Raw genomic sequence first — 20,304 nt, forward strand, 5'->3', positions numbered from 1 at the left:
GCCTCCTCTCCTGCCTCTGGCAGCAGCCAATGTGTGATGCTTCAGAGAAAGGTGAAAAAAATCCTTAATGCATCTGGCTAATTGTGCAATATTGTGCATGGATATGCCTGTAAAACACAAGGGGACATACATTCCTGTGTAGCTGAAAGATAACACAGAAACCATATGGATAAAGGCAATATAACTGGAGTATACTGAAACATTTATCTTCCTTAATATTAGCTACAAGTAGAACCTTTTAATAATTAAGATACCAAACTTGGCACAGGCCACATAATTAATTGACTTGGTAACCATTTAAAAGAATCCTAGTAGCTGTTAAAGATTCCCATGTAGTCAGTTTCTAATTGCATAGAGAGAAATAAACTTCATGTATTTATTATTATTACAGGCTGTCACTTATGAAGATTTATTAAGCCCTGCTGAGCTACCTCCAAACACTACTTTATCATTATCAAAACTGTTCTAATGTGAAAATATTGAGCTAAGGCATGTTTTTGAGTCCATAAAACATTTTTCTTTTGAGATAAGTGAAGTTATGACAGTTCCCATCCATATACAAGATAATGCTGCATAGTTATGCTGACTGGAGAATTAGGAGATGCATTTTAAGACTCTGATTCAGCAAAGCATTCAAGCACATGCTTAATTGTATGCACATGCTTAATTCCATTGACTTCAGTGAGATTTAAACCTGTGCTTGAGTGCTTTGGTGAATAGGGATGGAGTGGTGAATCAGCACCTGAAATTGGATGATGAGACCTCAGATCTTTAAAAGCTGTGGGTAGAGTAAAGCCATGATACCTGATGAGGCATATATGAAGTGACAGTTCAAGCATAGCATGTGTATGTTTTACCAACTTGGAGTGTCAAATGCTATCAGCCTAAACACGAGGCCGGGGGATTATGACCATTCCCCTGTTGTCATTGGGTTTTCAGGATTGTGGCTGTACCAGACAGTAATGCTTCTAGAATAGGCCTCCTAGATGAGGCAGCACATTCTAGTCATTTGAATTCCTAGCAAACTTCAGATTTTTTTCTCCAGTTAACATATTGTTTGTGAAAGGTGGCACACTGACATTCCTCCATCTGAATATACAGCTCCCATCACCATGGGGCCTGCACACCTCATAGCCATTAGAGAACATCATCACCCCTGCCGTTTAGGGAAGTACCATCTCCACTTCATACATGGGGAATTCAGGCACAGAGGTTAGCATGGCCCAATTTTCAGAGATACGGAGCATCTCCCATTCCCACTGAAGTCAATGAAATCTGCTTTGAAAAAAGCATACATATTAAAATACAAATATGTTGGATTTATACATAGTTTCCTATGTATATTACACACACACAGCATATCTCTATCTACACTCTCTGCACATACTATGTTGTATTATCAATATAAGTCATCACAACTGGGGCCCTGTGTTTTGAAAGATCCAGGCTGCATTTATTTTTGTTCATTCAATCCACATTCATGGGTCACTGCATTTTCTTTCATGCCCTGAGGGAATCTATGCATAGATCCCCAAATTCAGTCAGGGTGATGTAACAAATTATTTTAGTTCAACCCCTGTAGAGAGAGTCATTGATTACTAGGAAAAAGCACCAATGATCTTGTGGATTTGAAATAAACACTGATAATAAGCATCTCCTCCTGGATCTCCTTTGCCCACTCTTGCATCACTGGTCATCTTTCCACACTGCAACCAATCCATCAATGGTCAGGCAGCACATGAAGGACATTCTGAACCTTGCTTGACAGTGCTGTTCAGAGTAGTTTTTGGAACTCAAATATAATCCTAATGGCCTAGATCATCCTCTGCACCCAAGGAAAGGGTCTGGGGGAGGAAATTCCTATGAAGTTCCACTCACAGAGTTCCACCTCTACCCTCCCATCAATAGGCAGGGTTTGCCATGTTCCTCCACTCTGGCCCTCAGCAGGCTCCTTGGCCACAGCTGTATTATCTTCTCAGACCATATTCCCCCTGACCCCATGTCCTGCTCCCTGTGAAGGTCCCCAAAGAGGATTTCACTGGTTCCAGAGGAGACAGTACAGATCAGTGCCAGGAGGCAGATGAACCCTCAGGTGGGAGCAATGTATGTGGGGAATCCCCTTCTTGTGTGGCTCTGGGGGCAGATGATCCCACCCAGCCTCTGGCACACTTTCACCATAAGGGGATGGGGATTAAAAGCAGAGAAAGAGCACTGGCCAATATGATGTATTATGCTGGGGGGGGGAGGGGGTGTCCTTTTACTGATTTAAAGTGTTGACCTTGCCTAACGTGACTTATCTTTTTTAAGCGTTCTTAGTTGCTTTGGGGGGAAAGGGGGCGCAGGGTGTGTCACATTAAAGTGGATATGCTGGATTTATCTGTGCCTTGTTTTCCAAATAAAGATGGCTCTGAGGGGCACATTTCAAACCTGGTTCTAAACACTCCAAAGGCCGGAGGTGTTGGGTCTGTGCGTTAGGTTTGTTCCACCAGAAGGACAGGGGACAGCTTTGGGAAAATCAGATCCAGATCTAGATGCAGTATCCAAAACTCCTCCACCACATTTTGAAGATATTTAGATGCAAGAGTATCAATTTGAGTCCACTGCTAGTTGCAAACAGAGGCCCCAATCCTGCAAAAATGTAGCACATAAGTGTTTGCAGGATTGATGCCAAGTCAATTTCCCCTGTGGAAATTTAAATCTAAAACTGATTCTTTATTGCTTTCTTCATTAACTCAAAGGTTTAAAAATATACATATGGAACAGGCTGTAGGGTAAAATTTCAAAAGCACGGAAGTGACAACAAGAAGAGAGCTAGGCTCCCAAGTCTCTTTTGAAAGTGGGATTGGGGTAGGTCTGCACTCCAAAAAAAGACCTGCAGCAGCATGTCTTAGATTCCAGGTCAACTGACTCAGGTTCTCAGGGCTCACGCTATGGGGCTAAAAATTGCAATGTAGATGTTTGAACTCTGGCTGGAGCCTGGGCTCGGAGCCCCATCCCCCTCGTCAGGTGTCAAACCCCAGGTTCCAGCCCGAGCCCAGACATTTACACTGCTATTTTTAGCCCTGGAGCATGAGCCCAAGGCAGTTGGCTCAGGCTCAGAGACTCATTACTATGAGGTGGGTTTGTGTGGGTTTTTTGTGTGCAGTGTAGACCTACCCTTAGGCACTTTTGAAAGTTTTGCATGTAAACTTTATTTCAGGGCTAAATGAAAAGAAAGGCACAGTCTCAGGGCTGAACTGCCCTAGCACACCTTGGCAGTATTAAAACGGCACTAATCCTAATCAATCAACAACAGACACAGTTCTATCTTCTCTAAATTCAGTACTACAGTCCTCAAGTTCTGGATTTTGGAACTAGTTACTATAAATCAGGAAACTGTGTCCCAGTCATAGATATGTGCTATGTGCAAGTTTGCCACCTCATTGTTCACCTCCTTTTCCACCAAACACCAAATATCACAAGATTTGTGCCAAAATCAAACTGAGAGAGTTGGCAACTGTGTTTCTTATGTAGGAAGAGCCACAGAGAACATACTATGCCAGGCATCAGCAATCTGTACTGACTGGCTCCTTGTTCACTAATGGAACCACTTCCAGATTCTGGTGCTGATTTAAACACGTAGGCCCACGCTGTCTCAAACATAAACTCTCCTTCTGAGATCCACCACAGCAACTGTGAATATCTAGTTCACATTAATTCAAATTTGATTTAAAATTTCAAGTGATAAAGAACTCCTTCAGGAGGGTATTAATTATCACAGTTAAAAGAAGAGGTGATAGAAAACTGACCTTCCCTCCCCCACTCCTCCCCTTTCCATACAAATGTAAGATATTGCCACCAATCTGCAAACTGCTAGTATTAGTTTTTCTGGCAATGCACACACGTCCTTTGTTAACAAAAGGAAGTGCCCACAAGGAATGCTGCACCTTAAAAATGAACCTTAACAAGGAGCTGAAAGTATATAAATCAATGAAAGCTACTGAGTTCCAGCTTAAGATATTTTTACCTTGGAATGTACCAGCAGACGGAATAAAGTCCCCCACTTGGCACATATGCAAAAATCAAAAATTCCATTCTGAGTCTCAAGAAAGCATCTCATAATTCCCTGACGCTAAAGCAGAGCCCATACTATTCAAATCCCCAGCTTCTTAAGCGTTTCCTCAGATCCCTGTGCAGCCTATTTATGTGTAGAATGTTCCAGTTTCTGAACCCTGCAGCGTGTTCCAGACACAGCCTCAGGGTGTGTTATATCCTTTGCCCTAGGTTGTGCTTAGCACTACATAGAATCACAGAAATGCAGGGCTGGAAGAGACCACAAGAGGTCATCTAGTCCCTCCCCCCATGCTGAGGCAGGATTAAGTATATCTTGGCCAACCCTCACAGGTGTTTGTCTAACCTGTTCTTAAAAACCTCCAAGGTCAGGGATTCCACAATGTCTCTAGGTAACTACCTAACTGTCCTTATAGTTAGCATGTTTTCCCTAATATTCAACCTAAATATCCCTTGCTGCAAATTAAGTTGATTATTCTTGTCCTATTCTCAGTGGACACGGAGAACAATTGATCGCTGTCCTCTTTATAACAGCCCTCAACATATTTGAAGACTTATGAAGCCTCAGTCTTCTCTTCTCTAATCTTTCCTTGTAGGTCACGTTTTCTACATCTCTTATTTGTGTTGCTTTCTTCTGGACTCTCTCTAATTTGTTCACCTCTTTCTTGTAGTGTGGCACACAAAACTGGACACAGTACTTCAGCTGAGGCCTCACTAGTGCTGTGTAGAACAGGACAAGTATCTCTCATGTCTTACCCATGACACTTCTATTAATACTCCCCAGAATGACATCTGCCTTTTTCATACGTGAGTATGCAATAACTAGGAGAGGGTACAAGGAGTCTTCCTTCCCACCCCATCCCTACACAGAGGACCAATGCAGTCTGAACAGAGGCATTGCTTGTGTCATTGGTGTCATTAGCCTCTGATAAAGGGAAGAAGTGAGGATGGAGACATGGCCCCATCCTCACTTAACAGAGGCTGGCAGAGCTGTCCTAGCATGGAGGAAAGTGACTATTGCTTCTTTTCAAGGGGTTATGGAGCTGCTATTCTAACAAGTGCCCTCTTTGAAGCCTCAGGAGAAATTCTGGCTGAGTCAGCTACGAGAGTTTCTGCTACAGCACAATCTTCACAACCCTTCCAGTGTGGGTATGTAAGGTCTGAAGCCTTTTTTGACAGTAAGCAGCAGCAGCCATGAGCTAAAAAGAAGAATCTCACATTATATCTAAATTACATCATAACAATGTAATATCGGGCTGTTAAGAAGGCACTCCTAATAGTGCCCACCATCACCAGATAAAGAAACAGATCTTAAAATGTTTAAAGAAAACTTTGTTTGATAGCATTCTGTCTGGCAAGGAATCACTTATCAACAGTTGTGATTGTGAAATCTAATACTTCTTTACTGTTTTGCCTTTATGGTCCCTACTTCTCTATTATTTATCTGTATGGTCTCTGTCTGATTCTTTGTTTCTGTCTGTTGCATGACTAATTTTGGAAGATTTAAAGTGGTGGGGTATAATTGATTAAAGAATTGTTTCGTAATGGGCTAGGATTGGTGAAACATACTGTTTTGTACTACTTTAGTTTAAAATGATTGGTTAAGGTATGGCTAAGCAAGACTCAAGTTTTAAAATGACTGGTATGGCTAAGCAGGACTCAAGTTTAACTATATATATAAACTTGCAAAAGAAAGTTATTTGAAACCTAACTCTACGACACAGTCCAAGATCAGAGCTGCCAGACCTCAACATCCTGCCAACTATATCATGCAGATGCTGGAGTCCTGGACGACCTGATCCTGACTGGCCATCAGGAAAAGTTCATCTGCCTTATTGGGAGTGGTGAGTAGTGTATGCTTAGCATGTATATTCTGTTTTGGTAACTGTTAATAAATTGAGGTTAAGGATATTACTGTGTAAGACTCTTTCACTGGTAAAAGGCCCTGCAAACCTGCAGAAGATTATGCCCTGAGCCCTAGGAAGGGTATGAGTGCCTAAATTAACCAGGTTATGCCTTGAGCCCATGGAAAGGTAAAGGTGGGGTGCCCTAGAGTGTATGGGTAACAGGTGGTGGCAGAGATCCACAGTCTAGTCCTCTGTATACAACTGAAGGAACACCCACTGTGATTCTGACTGCCTGCTGAACAGTCTTTTTTCCTCATTCATGTTTGAATGTAACCCTGAAATAGCACAGAAAATGGTCTCCCGTTCAGTTGTGCTTGAGTTATATAAACTTTAACCAGAGTATATCACAGAATGAAGGCCCAATGTACATTAACACAACTGTTATATCACCAGTAACTACTTTAAACCAATGGAAAGGTACCCTTACAATATCAGCAGATGATCCCTCACTTGCTCAAGCCATGGGAGGCAGATGTATCCTTGCTTACAGACAGCCCCCCAACCTGAAGGAAATACTCACCAGCAACCATACACCATACAACAAGAACACTAACCCAGGAACCTATCCCTGCAACAAACCCCATTGCCAACTCTGCCCGCACATCGACTCATCTAGTGACACCATCGCAGGTCCTAACCACATCAGCCATACCATCAGGAGCTCATTCACCTGCACATCTACTAATGTAATATATGCCATCATGTGCTAGCAATGCCCCTCTTACATGTACATTGGCCAAACCAGACTGTCACTACGCAAAAGAATAAATGGACACAAATCAGACATAAAAAACGGTAACATCCATAAACCAGTCAGAGAGCACTTCAATCTCCCAGGACACTCTGTAGCTGACTTGAAAGTTGCCAAACTTCTACAAAAAAACTTCAAAAACAGATTTCAGCGAGAAACTGCCAAGCTGGAACTCATATGCAAACTTGACACAATCAAACTGGGTCTGAATAGGGACTTGGACAGAGTCATTCATTTTTGCACTCTCAGGCCAATGACTATTATTTATTCACAGTGGAACAGTCACTGGGCATGAAAGCGAGGGAAAGCAAGCACATGGGAGAAAGACTCTGTAGGCCAGTGGTGAGGCACTCATCCAGGAGACATTGGGTCCAATCTCCCTGCTCCAATGATTCCTTCAGGGATATTTCATTATTCAGAATGCAACAGCTTCAACAGGAGAGACTGAGGGAGCTCTTCATCAGAGTATCTCAGAACTTCCCCCTGAGAGGTGAGAGACCCCTGTTCAAAGCCTCTCTCAACCTCTGGCAGAGAGGGGGGAATTAAAACTGGGTCTCCCACATCCCAGACTATTGCTCTAACCACTGGACTAAAAGTTACAAGGTTGGTGGTAGTGGTAGCGGCAGGAGCAGCACCTCCTCCTCGAGTCCTTTTGCCTGGAGCAAGACAGGCACTTAACTCATTCCCTCAAGGAGCCACTTAGGCACTTACGCCACCTGACTCCAGGCAGCAGCCGGTTCCCATTTGTGGATCACTAAACTGAAATAGGCACCTCCCTGTAGCCTAGCCTTAGCAGTAGTGTACTGAGGGTCTCCGGCACCCAGGGGCCAAGCCTATATTTGCGCTCCCCAGGCCTCACGACCCCCCCTGCGCAGGACAGGAGGGGTCCCAGTGCTGCCCCCCAGCTGTCCTGGGGAGGGGGGTCTGTACCTGCGGGAGGCGAGGGGGGCACAAATGCAGGCTTGGCTCCGCTGTCCTGCACTTACCCCACGTGCAACACCCGCCTCTGCTGCCCCGCAGCCGAATGCCAGCTTGAATGGAGTGGCCTCACCCTCCTCCCCCTGGCCTGGCGAGGGGGGCTGAGCCGGCCCTTCATGACACACGGGGGGAGGCACTGAGGGGTGCCCCTCAGAACTTCCTGTGCCCTCCCCCCCCGTCATGAAGGGCTGACCTGGTGCACTCCCCCCACATTTACCCGTTGCTCCAGCTGGCTCGGATGGGGCTTGGAGCAGACTCACCCCCAGCCTGGGGGGGGGCACCGGGTTGGCCCTTCACGACGGACAGAGGGTGGGGGACGCAGGAGACTGAGGGGCGGCTGCTCCCGTTTTTGCTCCTATGCCCCCACCGCACATCATGAAGGGCCAGCCCATTCCCCTCCCCCCAGGCCACAGGGTGAAGCCACCCCATCTGAGCCGGCGCCGGGCTGGAGTGGTGGGTAAGTGTGCTGTGGGACAGCCCTTCACAAGGGATGGGGGGTCGCAGGAAGGTCGCAGGGTCGACCCTCAGAACCTCCTGCATCTCCCGCCTCCTTCGCATCGTCAAGGGCCAGCCCAGTGCCCCCCCACAGGCTGGCACCTGGGGGCCTGCTCCCCCCTTCCCCTCAATATGCCACTGGGCCTTAGGTGCCTATCTCTGAGAAAGGGGCAGGCTTTAGCATACATCTTGCTGGCATTTCTTATTGGTTAGCTTAGCCTGGCATACTGGCTTTTGTGGATCACATTCTTAAGCGCCTATATCTCCCCATTCACTGTACAGAGAGCCTAAACGTCTAATTCAACTTTGTGGATCTCAGTGTTGTTTCTGTGATTTTTCTAGGCACCTAAAGTTTATGTGCCGTGATGCTCAGTGCCGCAATGCCTAAGTCACTTCATGGATCCCACCCGCTATGACAAAATGCAAAAATAAAAAGGGTTCTGCTGTCAGATGTTTTATTTGTAATTCTAGATAAAGAAGATCTCCCCAAATTACCCAAAGAACTTGCAACTTCCTCAGCAAGGAGGTTTTATTTTGAGACATGCAAGGTACTATAACAAATATTTTGCAATGCTGTTTCTAGTTTCATATTGTCATGATATCAGTAAATTTGGTCCCATATTACTTTTTAAATTGTCCTTACCTGAGATGCCTTCAACACCGTTGATGGTATTTAAACTAAATGAATTTTTAAAATGCAATATATTTTTCACTGTTTTTACAGTTGGTTTATATTTTGCTCAGCTCATACAATTAAACTAGACTTGCCAATGCCACTCTCTTGTTCTTATGCATCAGAAAATGCAGATTTGTTTCAGTTTCCAGTATAAATTGATTGTTTCATTTAAATATATTAAAATACTCTGCATTAAAATAAAAAAAATCATGAGACCTTTGTTTCACAAACCCTACATTTTTGGCTTAAACTCTTGATGGTGTCCCTTCAATGTGTGCAAAATATAGAAGAAACATGGCAACCAGCTAACTGTCTGATGTAAACTGAATTCAATTTTTGAGCATCAATGTGTTACCATGGGTTTTGAAATGTATGATATACAAAAAGTGCCCATTTAACAGATCTTTATCTGCACTTTACTGCACCTATTGCACTTTACTGTTCAGTGAACTACAATTCCATTTGTGGTCTTGTAGATATCAAAGGCTAATATGTCTTATTGAAGCATCATTGCAAGCAAGATTTGGCCAATAAAGAAATTAATTTACCAGGCATCCACTGGAAAAGGCTTTGTGTATTTCTATATACTTGTGTTTTGGTTTGGTGCGCAGAAAATGTATTCTGTTAGGAAGTAGGTCTGCTTGCTTAATAGGGTATTCAGTGAAAAGGACTCCCATGAAAGCAGCTATTATGATGCATTAGTACTTCCCATTATATCATTACAGTGAGATCTATGTGCAATTCCCCATTCACTGTGTTGGGAATTTATCTCAGCTTGTCCAATTTTTGAAATTTACCTACCATAAAATATGCTAAGTTAGCAATGGAAGGCATCTGCCTTGTGTGTGTTTATTTGGATGTCATTCTCTCCCCAGAACATATAGGCTAGAGTCTTCATTGGTGTATATCAGCATAACCAAAGTCAGCAGCACTACACCTGCTGAGAAACTGACCCACAAGTACCCCAATCTCTTTTCCCCACACACCACAAACTCCCCCTAATCTCATTTCTCCCTTCCCACAAGGACTCCAATCTCTTCTGCCTCCTTCCTTACCATATTGCAGATCTCATGTGACTAACTGTGCCTACACCTAGTCCCACGCACTGCCCTCCACCATTCCATATTCAACTGCCATCTCGTTTTCTACCCCAGACTACCATACCACAAGGACCCTAGGATTTCAGAGGGCCCAAGGGACAAATGGTGCACAGAGTAGAGAACAGGCATTTCTGCGGCTTGTTCAGTAAGGTACTGTAACAGAGTCCTTGGTGGCTTCTCTCTTAGGAGGTGTTGGACTGGGACCCCACTTTCCCACTATTTGCAGGGGGGTTTCTGTCTTTTATAGGCCTCCTTTAGTCTCTCCAGCTGGGGGTTCAAAATGAAAGTCACAAACCCCCACACATTCAGGGATACTCCCCTTCTGCAGTGGGGACTGGGGACAGGGGCAAGGCTATAGTGCTGCCAACACTGCAGCCCCAGTGCAATATTGGGGTTTGCAAAAATCACTCCAGCTGGGTCTCTGGGACCAGCTCAACCAGTCTGTCTGTCTTATCCTGGGAGTCCACTGTACTCTCCTCAGGCTCAGGATGAAGGTTTTCTGCCTAGGAATGCCCTCCACAGCTACAAGAGCTGTTCCTACAGTCTGCTTCTTAGCACAAACTCAACCCTAGTCCCATCCCCACTTAGGATGACCAGATAGCAACTGTGAAAAATCAGGACAGGGGGTGGGGGTAATAGGTGTCTATATAAGACAAAGCCCTGAATATCAGGACTGGCCCTATAAAATTGGGACATCTGGTCACCCTACCCCCACCCCCGTCATTGACTGCAGTTTCCCCCCTTTTAAAGGCCTTCTCTGTATTATACATGAATGACAAGGCCAGAGGGCTGGGGCTAGTCCTGCTGCCATCCTCATCAGTGTGGGGCCTGTACAACTCATCACAAGTACAATGGGGAAAGATAGGTAAGGGGCCACATGGATCATAGAGCAGGAATCAGGAAGTATTCACAGGGATGTAGGAGTCACAGATGCAGGAGAGTACCTACCTTGAATGGGCTGGAAAGGTAAGTGTGCTGGCATAGCAAGACAACAAAGAGTGCCAGGATAGCATGCCACTGCATGCCAGCATGTAGGGTGGGCTTTGGGAAGGTATGTGATCCCTAGTAATAGGCTGTGTCACAAAAATTGTGAACAGATATTCACATTTAGTGTAAATAAACAAAAGACACAGCCCACCACGATAAGCAAGCAGGAGAGGAAAAAGAAGATATTCCTTGTAGAGAAAAGGAGCGACTCTGTACCAAGTGATACACTAATCATTCATTACCTATGCATTCAAGTATGTATAGCCCATAGGCCACTGTTTCCAAATATATACATATTTTTTACTTGAGTGTTAGCCAAAATTTGGGGTCCTGCAGGTTGTTTCAATTAGGAGGAGAAACTGATGACGGGACAAGGTGTCTTTGATGCAGTCCAGTTTGTTTACAGAGAATGGACAAAGTCCTGTTTCCCGGAACACACCAGGAAATAGATTCTTTGCTCTCTGTTCTATGCCCCTTTCAGCCAGTGCTTTGTCCAAAAACACTCTCTCTCTCTAGGCTTTTCCCAGGTCCAAGCTACCAGTGTTTCTGTGTCTAGTGCTTTGTGGCTATCTTCTTTCTCAGTTTCTCTAGTCTTTCTGCCTTTCTTTCACAGACATGCAAAACTTGACAGAACAATAGTCAGCAAAACCCCTCCACTGGTGTGTGCCTTGCATTTATGCCTTTGTTTTGGGTTGTGACATGAACCTGTACTCGAGATGGAGGCCATTGTTTTTTCAGCTACCTGGGTCCATAAAGGAGCTTAACTGCTTCTTACAATGATCTTCAATGGCGGGTGGCAGTTATGCCCAACCCCTAAGAGTACCTTTGTTCTATGCTACATGGGAACTCTTGGACTGCAGCTCAAGGACTAGGGACTAGTCCTGTACGATGCTAAATCCTCTGCACTCCCCTTTTAGGACAGGTCTGCACTTAAAACTCTGCACTGGTGTAGTTCCTGTTGGCGTAGTTAATCCACCTCCCCATCCCAAAAGGTAGTCGCTATGTCAATGGAAGAAACTCTCCTGTTGATATAGCACTGTCTACAAAGGTGGAGTAAGGTTGGTATAACGACAGTGCTCAAAAGTCCACATCCGGGTAATGTAGTTACACCAACATAGGTCTGTAGTGTAGACCGTGCCCAAGTCAGTGTGAGCGGAGGCCATTCTACCCCCTGTAGAAAGTGCTCAGCACTTTGTAGAATTGGGAACAGGAGATAGAGACCAGGAGTTTTTACACACATAGTCTCTTTGGAGCTTCTAAATAAATGATATCTGTGTCTTTGAGCTTCACTGGGACCAGGATATATTCTGTGCAACAGAAGTTGTTTCAAATGGTCTGATTATAATACTGCTCCCTTTGGAATACTCTTTGGCTTTGTCTGTACTGACATTTTCGGCAGTTCTCCCAGCATTGTTCTAGCACTGGTACAGCACCAGTGGTATTAGCAATAGTGAAGTGCTAGTATAGACTGTTGCAGACATTTTTACAAATGTGTTCTCTATCTCTGTCCTAAAATTCATTATGGGACTGATTTTGCCTTCCCCCACCACTTTAAATCAATTATTTCAGTGGCAGCAAGATAGGTTGCTATGTGCTTTCAGGGCTAAATCCTAAATATTCAGTACTTCCAGAAGTGCTCAAGACCTCATAGTGTCACAGAACCGTTTCATGGAAGGCAATGGGAGTTTGGCCTCAGGAAGAGTTTGGGCTTGGGCTATAGTAGAAGATGCTCACTTTATCTGGAATTTCAATTTGCATAAATGGGAATCTCAGATAGGAGCAGAGAGGTTATTTCACCTCTGTGTTTGGCACTGGTGTGATCACTGCTGGAATACGGTGTCTAGTTCTGATACCCCCAGACAAGAAGAATGTCGATAAATTGGAGAAGGTTTAGAAAGATTCACGAGAATGACAAAAGGATTAAAAAACATGTTTTATAGTGTTACACTAAATAGAGTAAACTCCTGCAGTGTAACAGAGAGAAGGTTAAGGAGTGACTTGACTACAGCCTGTATGTAAGGATATGATTTAGTCACATAGATCATGGATTCTGTGACTTCTTCAGCTGCAGCCAAGGCTGGAGCGGTCAGTAGTGGGGCTGGAGCTGGAGCTGGCAGTGGCCAGAACCATCAGCAGCTGTGGCCAGGGCCATCCAGGGCCAGGGCTGGAGTCATGGTTAGTTGACTTCAGCAGGATTTCCATGTGCAGAGTACTTACAGAATCAAGCTCACATATAGCATTGACATATACATGCAAACACTTATGGAAAGAGTATTTTTATACCTACAACGCACCACACAAACGTATGGTGCTGTAGCAACAACATAACAATCAGAGTGATCTCTACACACACAAACTCCAGCTCTCATTAGAAACAAATTTAGTAGAAGAGGCCTGAGATGCAAAATTTTTATGAAGCTCCCAGCCTCAAACACTCCCAAGCTCACTGATGTCTGGATGCAGGATTTTGGTTCCACCCATGACAAAGATAGGGGTCATTTGTGAAATTTGGATTTGGATTCATATTTCAGGCTCAGCTGTGCTCAGATCCAGAATTTTGGTTTGAGCCCAACTCTAACAGAAAGCAAAATGAGACATAAGTTTCTCAGAAGCCAGCACCATTTAAGGCTGTTTTTCTGACAGAAAGAAAGGCAATAATCTAAGCCTGGTGCTCAACAGGAAAAAAAAAAAGAAAAAACAAAAACAAAAAAAAAATTACTTTGACATTTCTTTTTCAAGTTAGATTCAAATAGTTCCCACCACTGCTGAGGCTACCCAGTTTATTACCCATACTGCTACACAGTTTCAGTACACCTTTTGCACTCCAGTAATCAAGCTGCAATTAAGGGCAGAATTTGACCCCTTTTGTCTGAAGGTGTGGTGGACGCACTTGTAACAGAACCAATGCCATTTCATTGAGCAAGGAAGAGCCGGAGATGGGAAGAATGTCAAGGAGGTGCATGCCCCAGTACTGAATGGTCTCCAGCTTCCAAAATGTGTGCTGTTATGCAGAGGGCTAAAGGGACAAACCAAGACCAAGAGCAGGTGAGGGGCTGGTGTGTTTATAGATCCACCAGCCGTCATGTCCTGTGGACCAGGGCACTGTCATTCTGTAGCCTAGAAGAAATCTTAAGCCAGGAGTTAAAATAAGAGAAATCAGAAGAGCTCCCCACTCCTCTCACAGAAGCTCCTCCTCTTTCTTGGCTGTTGCAGTTAGAGCTCACCATCCTTTTTCAATCTACTTTCATCACTGCCCCTGGGGAAATCCCAGCACCCACTGCTTGGGCTAGGAATGAGATATTACCCAATTTTATACCAGGCAGGCCAGCATATCCCACATGTTTTAATGCCTGCTGATTTAAAATGTGGACCAGCTGTGAACAAGAGTGAAACATTGAAGGCTTTCAGTATTCCAGTCAAAATTCCCCCCCCCCCCACCCATCATAAAATCTTCTGAATTTTTTCATGTCATGAATCAATCTTTTTACCATTTCTGCATTCCAGTCTCTACACTTTCCCTGCCTCTTGTTATTTCATGTCATTTCTTTGCATTAAATTGACAAGGAGCTGCACCAAACTGACAAAAAGTGTCTGTCACAGTTCAGGGCAACTGCACCTGTATTTCCCCTCAGGGTACATCTAAGAATAAGGATAAGAATAAGGATAAGAAATCTGCAGCTGGTCTGGGTCAGCTGACTCAGGTTCCCAGGGCTCTGGCATTGAAAAATCGCTGTGTCGATGTTTGGGCTCGGGCTACAGTCTGAGCTCTGGGATCCTGCCCAAGCCCAAACATCGACTCAGTGATTTTAACCCTGCAAGGCCAACTCAGCTGACTCATGCCAACCTGAAGTGTGCTGTGGGTCTTTTATCCCTGTGTAGACATACCCTCAGTGGTCCAACAAGGACACCCATTCTCAGACTTCTTGCTCCCCAGCGTTATCTTCCTTGGGTGGAGACACGCATCTCTCTCCCTTCTGACCGGGGTATTTCCAGGCTGTACAGTTCCCTGCCTTCACTGTGTATTTCCCAGCAAAGACAGTCTGCTTAAACAGACCTGCTTACTTTCTCTTCAGAGACTGATAATAGAGTGATTGCTACAGATATAAAGTTACCACACTGTTTTCTAAGCAAGCCTACTTTATTCTTAAGGTAAAAAGCACTACAGAGAAAATATATTAAAAGCAATAAAAGAACCTATACCCATGATAATAAGCTTTCCAGGCATTACCCCACCCTCAGGGTTTCTTTCTGGTTACAAGTTGATTAGCGCTTCCGCTCAGAGCAATCATCCAGTCTTAACTGGCTTCAGTAGGCCCAAACCCTTTCAACCCTTCCCAAAGGATTGGGGCCTTCCCTAGACAGAGGTCCTGTTTGTTTGCTGGATCAGGAAGAAAACCCTGAGTCAAGTTAAATTCCAGGCTTTTATCCAAAAGTATTTTCTTTGTCTGTTGGTCTCTGAAGAACCCAGGTTGAACTAGTATATGCATTTATCTCCAGGGGATGGTTTCAAAGGCTGATGATAGAGGAAGTACATTAACATCATCTCCTACTGGAGAAGGTACATACAATGCCTTGTATGTACATACAATAACTCATACACAATTGCATTTTTAATACAATGTATCCCAAAGGTGTTAACCCTCATTCAATAGGATTTAACTTAAATCAATAAAGCTTATCTTAATTACGTAAGGTTTGTTCAGGATATTACAAGATAGTCAGTCTGTCCCAGGGACTACAGCAAAATTTGCACAGACATTTTCTGGCATTATCCTTATTTCCTGATAACTCAGATGTAAAATGTGTCTGATGTTTATAGAAAAAGGTCATGTCCTCCCCCTTCTCCTTCCCAAACAAATGTGCCTGGAAACTTTAGGTGCATTATATTTCTACATTGACTCCTTTAGGTTCATGAATAACAGAATAGATGCCTTAGCAAGTTTAAGCACAAATGTGAAGCACGCAATCAAAGGAACACATTAAGGCATCTTCAGCAACTTCCCCTCTTTTGATTATTTTAAAAATTTGAATATGCATTTTGTGTGCAATACTACTAAATTTTCCCATTCTTTGTGTGACTTTAGCCTAAAAATGTAACCCTTCTGCCCATTGGAGTTGGCAGCAACAAGGTTCCAGATTCAATATCTAGGGCAGCGGTTCCCAATCTTTTTGAGTGTTTTCAACCCCCAAACATTTTGCGGACCACCACATGCTACTGGTGCAGTGTGGAAGGAGGACACTGGCATCCCCTCTGCTGAGCATGCGCTGTGGCAGCTGCCCCACCTGGGCAAGTGGGGGAGTGCGTGGGGGTCCCCAAAGTGCGTGGCTGCGGCTTCTCTGCCATGGAGCTCTTCCCGGGGGAAGCTGGCTGTGTTGGGGAGTGGAGGGGCTATTCAGCCAGCGCAGCAAGATATACACCGGGGTGTGGGTGTGTGTGTCTCTGCCCTGCCCGGGCCACACTGCAGCAGCTGGGGTGGGCTTTGTCTGGCACCGGGTGCAGGGGGGGATGGGACCTCAACAGCACTGGCTGAAGCGAGGAGGTGCCTCCGCTCTGGCTTCCCAGTCTTCACCTCAGGCCCATGGGGCCCACCGCCCCCCAGCCTGCAGGAGGGGGCAATAAAGCACCTCCATGCCCTGCCCACCCCCTGAGCCCATCTGCCCCGCCGCTGCGCTCCTGGTCCCACCCCAGGACTGGGGACACTCCCTGTGCCCGCCCAACCCCCCAGACCCGTCACCTGGGCGCCTCCCAGCCACTGCCTCACTCTCCTGCCTACTCAACTGGCGCGGCCGGCGGGACTCTCCCCTGTCCCTTTGCACATGTGTGAGTCCCAGCCCCCCCCCCCCCATCGTCCCTCCCTGCAATGTTAGTATTTTTCTTTTCTGCAAGACCCCCTGTAGTAGCCTCGCGGACCACCAGGTATCCGCGGACCACAGGTTGGGAACCGCTGATCTAGGGGTTCCTTTTCAACAATACAACAGAAAACCAGCTTGAGCCCCCACCCAGTAATCTGGGACAACACCACACCTCCAGAGGCAATACGTCCCCTCTTGCAAGTACAGAGTCTAAGTGTAGAAAAGAGACTTTTAATAAAAGGGGGAAAGTAACCCAGCATTAACCTGGGAAAATGCCACAAGCAGATTTCTCAGGCATAAAACCATGAGCAAAACATGGGGCAGTGTCCCTTTGCCTCAGGTTCTTAAATCCAGCAACCAAAAGTTCCTCTCATGTGCCCCTCCCTTCACCGCACCCCACTCACAGTTGTTGTCCTGGGTCAATGCAGAGTTCTCCTCCTTCCCTAGCTTGGTGTGGCAGGGAAGGGAATGCACCTTGCTCGCTCTGCCCCGCCGGCTGTTCCGCTCTGCTGGCCACTCACTGCTCCAGGATTTCTTGAGACTTAATACAGCTCTCAGTGATGTCAGCTGTTTGTCAGGGGACTGTTGGCCCCTTACTGAAACTTAGTGGGGTTTTTTGGTCGGCATCTCTCAGTACGAAAGGGAAAGGGAAAGGTCAATGTGAAATAAGGACCCTGTGACGGACACTCTCTAGAGCCACTGGAGAGAGGCCAAGGCTCCAGGTCAGCCTGATTGACAGGGCAGACAGGCCAATGAGGGAGCCAGATGGCCAGAAGTCCCGTCCTCCCTGTGAGCTGCAGCTGCCTGGGTAGAGCAGGGCCCAGCTAAGGAGAGAGCTGCACCTACAGCCACAGCAGCTGGAGCCAGAGGAGCAACCCAGGGAGCTGAGCTGAGCTGAGCTGAGCTGAGTTGAGTTGAGTTGAGTTGGAGGCAGAGCAGTGGCCGCACTGAGGCAGAGGAGCTGGAGCTGAGTGCGGTGAGCAGCTGCAGAGAGCGAGGGGGACCCTGGGCAGAGGGCCCAGCGCAGGGAGATGCCATCAGCCAGGAGGTCTTGCAGGCCAGACTTGGAGGGGGATTGTGACCTCGCTGGGGGGGTGATGCTGGGAAGAAGGGTCCTGCCACCTAACGCCTGTGGGTGTGGCCACTGCCAGAGCAAGTGTCTGACCTGCAGCACAGCCAGGGCCTGGGCATGAGGTCTGGGACACATGAGAAACAGACTGTGAACTTCCTTTCCACCCCAGAGACGCTGTGTGTGATGTCCCAGTGCCCACAAGGCAGCGGTAGGCGTTTTCCTTTAACCTTTTCCATTTTTTCCTTATTTTTTTAATTGATTACTTTTTAATAAATTGTATTCGCTTTGAACTATATGCAATGATCAGTGGGTCAAAGAAGTGTCCAGTGAAGAGAGATTATCCCAGAGGGGGGACACCATGACAAGATGGGGGGGTTGAGCCTTCGGGAATCCTGGGCCCAGCCTTGTTAGGGTTACAAGGACTTTACCACACAGGAGAATGGAAGGGGAGTCTGTGAGGTCAGCCAGGCCTCTGAGTAAAGGGAGTGGGAGCAAGGACTCATATCCTGTTACTAACCAATTCCACCAGGGTAGTGTATAAACCAGGAAAGTTCCCCACAATAGCAGGACCATTGCCCCGCTTACGTGTTGGTGGGGGAGCCTCACTGCCATTGCACACTGTACAGTCTCTTGCATCAGAGGCACTGTCCCCAAGCAGGTCTAATGCTTAGATCTGGTTATCAGAGATTTCAGCTCTGTGGTATGTAACAAGACCTTCAATTGAGTCTTAATCAGCTCTGTGAGTATACAGTGGAGAGAAGAAGGGTCAAATGGTGTCTAGGATCCTTGGGCAGGGCACACACCAACAGGTACAAATACCTGTCTTTACCCTCTCAACTCCACTGGCCTCTGGCACCCATATCTGCCTAGCGAGTGCAGTTTAGTTGAGGGTGAGTCCCTCAATCAGAGTATGCCAAGCACAGTTCTGTTGCCCTTGATTCACGCAACAAGGATAACAACCCTTTAGTAGCCCTGCCCCCAACAACAAGTGACCTGTGATCCAACACCAGTCAAAAGTGATCATTTGGGTAAAACAGCCCCATGATGCCAAGCACCCAGCATGGTGGGTGTGTCCTTGCAAACAAGGTAATCTCCTGAAGGTCTCTTCCAAAGCTCATTACTAGATGTCATGGAAGTGCTCATTCAGACCCTGCTTCACCAGTGATACTCAGACCTCAGTGGTTCAGGAGCCAAATTAGTGATCAACATTGCCAAAAAGAGCCACAACAGGGTGAATGACAGGGGAAATATTTAGTTTATATATTATTCTCACAGCAAATAAATTAACTTAGAGTGAGTTGATAAGTTAATTGGTTAATAATATAGTGAAAGCACCCTGACTGGCATAGGCAACAGGTATCAAAGGCCAGGGAAGGCCTTTCCTGGTGGAGCCGCTGCCACCCCACTGCTGGATGCCTGGGCCGTGGTGGCCCTGCCTCTTGAGAGGGTGGAAGGTTTTGCTTATTTTATGCTCCATGAAGGTTCCCCGGTGGCTGAGGAGACGGTATCTGCTACTCGGCTTCCTGGGTCCCCTGGACACCCCAGGAAGATTACTGATGAACCCGGGAGGCTGAGTAATAGATGCTGCCTCCTCAGCCACCCGGGAACCTGCATGGCGCGCATAAAAGCTCAGTGCTGCCGCACAGTGTTCTCCTCTCTGTCAGTTGCTGCAGAGTTAGCCTGGCACCCAGCAGTCACTTCTGCGCGTGGCAGATCCAGGCCGGGATGGCCCGGTGCTACAGCCTCTGTCCTCCAGTGCCACAGGGAACGTAACGTGGGGCCCTGTGCAGGCTGCAGGCGCCCTGGGAAAGCAAAGGGCACCTGCCCTCCCTGCCTGCTGGCATGGAACCCAGCTACCGTGAGGGGTCCAGGCAGGTCCTGTTCCTGTTTGGCCTGCTCCCCTGCCTGCCACTTGCGCCTCTTTGCCCCCTCCCCCCACTTGCCACTTTAACCTCTCGGGGGAGAGGGCAAAGAGGGGTCCGCAGGCGCTGGCTGGGCTCCATGCCACGAGGCAGGGTCCCACACTGCGCTGCGCTATCTGCCGTGCTGGAGGATAGTAGCTGTGGTGCCAGGATTATCCCAGCTTGGGTCTGCCACGTGCAGCAGAAGCGACTGCCAGGGCAGACCTGACCAACTCCTCTCACGGCAGCATGTGGAGGCCAGGGGTGGAGCATGGGCGGGGCCTTGGTGAGGGCCACAGGGGGAGGGCTGGTGCCCTCCTCGACCAGTGTGCCCAAAGGCAGCCCTCACGCTGTGCCCATGCTGATCGGTTAATAACATAGATTGGTTAATAATTAAATCACACTGTGTTTTAATATCTTGTGCTGCAAAGAGCCACAGGAGACTCCTTAAAGAGCCACTTGTGGCTTGAGAGCCACAGTCTCAGTATCACTGCATTAGCCAATTCTGGTTGTGTATCTCACTGTTCTGTGGTG

At 46.5% G+C, this 20,304-nt stretch overlaps 1 protein-coding gene across 2 annotated transcripts in view; it reads right to left on the reverse strand.

Annotated features, from left to right (window-relative positions):
- POMGNT2 (protein O-linked mannose N-acetylglucosaminyltransferase 2 (beta 1,4-)) overlaps nt 1–17,394 on the reverse strand; it is a 95,923-nt gene extending 78,529 nt beyond the window's left edge. For both annotated transcript variants that reach the window (XR_010922330.1, XM_067561822.1), the window contains exon 1: nt 17,202–17,394. The gene's annotated coding sequence lies outside the window, so the exon portion shown is untranslated. The remainder of the gene's footprint in view (nt 1–17,201) is intronic.
- Between the last annotated feature and the right edge of the window lie 2,910 nt (nt 17,395–20,304).

The sequence above is a fragment of the Emydura macquarii genome, unplaced genomic scaffold, assembly GCF_026122565.2.
Source record: "Emydura macquarii macquarii isolate MOO-44397 ecotype Brisbane River unplaced genomic scaffold, CSIRO-AGI_Emac_v2 contig_2422, whole genome shotgun sequence".
In the NCBI taxonomy this organism is placed as follows: Eukaryota; Metazoa; Chordata; order Testudines; family Chelidae; genus Emydura; species Emydura macquarii.